The following is a 1347-nucleotide window of genomic DNA, read 5'->3' as shown; positions in this document are numbered from 1 at the left end:
ATAATTCATCGATCTCCCCTAATATAATAACACATGCTCAAGAATCAGAAGGACTTTTACGCTTATAGCGAAAGGCTAAGGTAAAGGTGGATGAAAATGTCATTTAGGCTATAGTATATCATAAGCACACAACCAAACAAACCAATCTTGTATCAACTCTCAAACCCCAAAAACATTCCCCAACTTTCCCAAAAAAAATTTCTTTGAGAGAAAATTCATAAATTGAAATCTATATATATTTTTTTTCAATTCTCTTTCTTTTCTGATGATACTATAGTCCCCCAAACTTGTTTCTTTGTATTTTCAATTGGAATGTTGTTCATTTTCAATATATATATATTTCTTCTCTCAAACTTTCTTCTATTATTGACACAAATTTCTCAATATAAACCCAATTACAATCCATCCCCCTATCACTTTTCAAATGCTTATGGCTTACATTCAAGGGAAAGACAAATAAAAACGTTTCAATTTAGCTCAAAATAAGTGTCCAACAACAAAATTTCACATTAAGCTCAAAATGTGGGTAACTAGGGATTTAATATATAAAGGTTGTCTTGAAAGGCGCAATTGATTCAAAAAATTTTTTTTGCCTAAATCAATTTCCTAAGCATGTATTATTCCAATTTCAGCTCAATCAACAAATTATGCAAGTTCTAGAATATTTTCAAAATTTTGATCCACAAACTCACTTAACATGCATATAAAGGATTGTAAGAAATTTATTACTCAAGGCTTTTATGACAATCAAACTCAGATCAAAACTAATTACTAAAATACTTTCACCAAGCACATGAATTCTCATAGCTTGTAAAAAAAAATCCCTCGCATCACATGGTTATAAGTATAATTGGCTTTCAAAACAACTTGATTCATAATTATAAACACTAAAAAAAACAAAAACAAAACAAATAAAACTAAAATAAAATAAAACAAAGTAATCCCTCCCCCAAACTTAAATAACACATTGCCCCCAATGTGTTAAAAAAACTAAAAGGAAAAGAAAACTTACCCAATCACCATATCAGTATGGTGGAGGAAGCGGTGGCTACTCATATGGGTGAAACTCTGAGGGATATTGAAAATAAGGTTTCTGCGCATCATTCAGGTTCCAATGACCAACTAAAGCATTCAGTTGATCGACGTGTGTATGCTCCTATGCATTCCTAGCCATCCAATATTGTTGCATATGGTTGTTTTGCTGAATAATATAATTCAACTGAGCATTTGTATATTAGACATGAGGATTAATTGGTCCACCAATCGCCATCATTGGATCCTCATTCATAGAAGCTGTTACATTTTCCTCTGCATCCTCTGGTTGAACAGCCTCGGCACGCCGACGAC

This window comes from Humulus lupulus, chromosome 1 (assembly GCF_963169125.1).
Source record: "Humulus lupulus chromosome 1, drHumLupu1.1, whole genome shotgun sequence".
NCBI lineage: Eukaryota > Viridiplantae > Streptophyta > Magnoliopsida > Rosales > Cannabaceae > Humulus > Humulus lupulus.
This window is presented reverse-complemented; position numbering follows the sequence as displayed.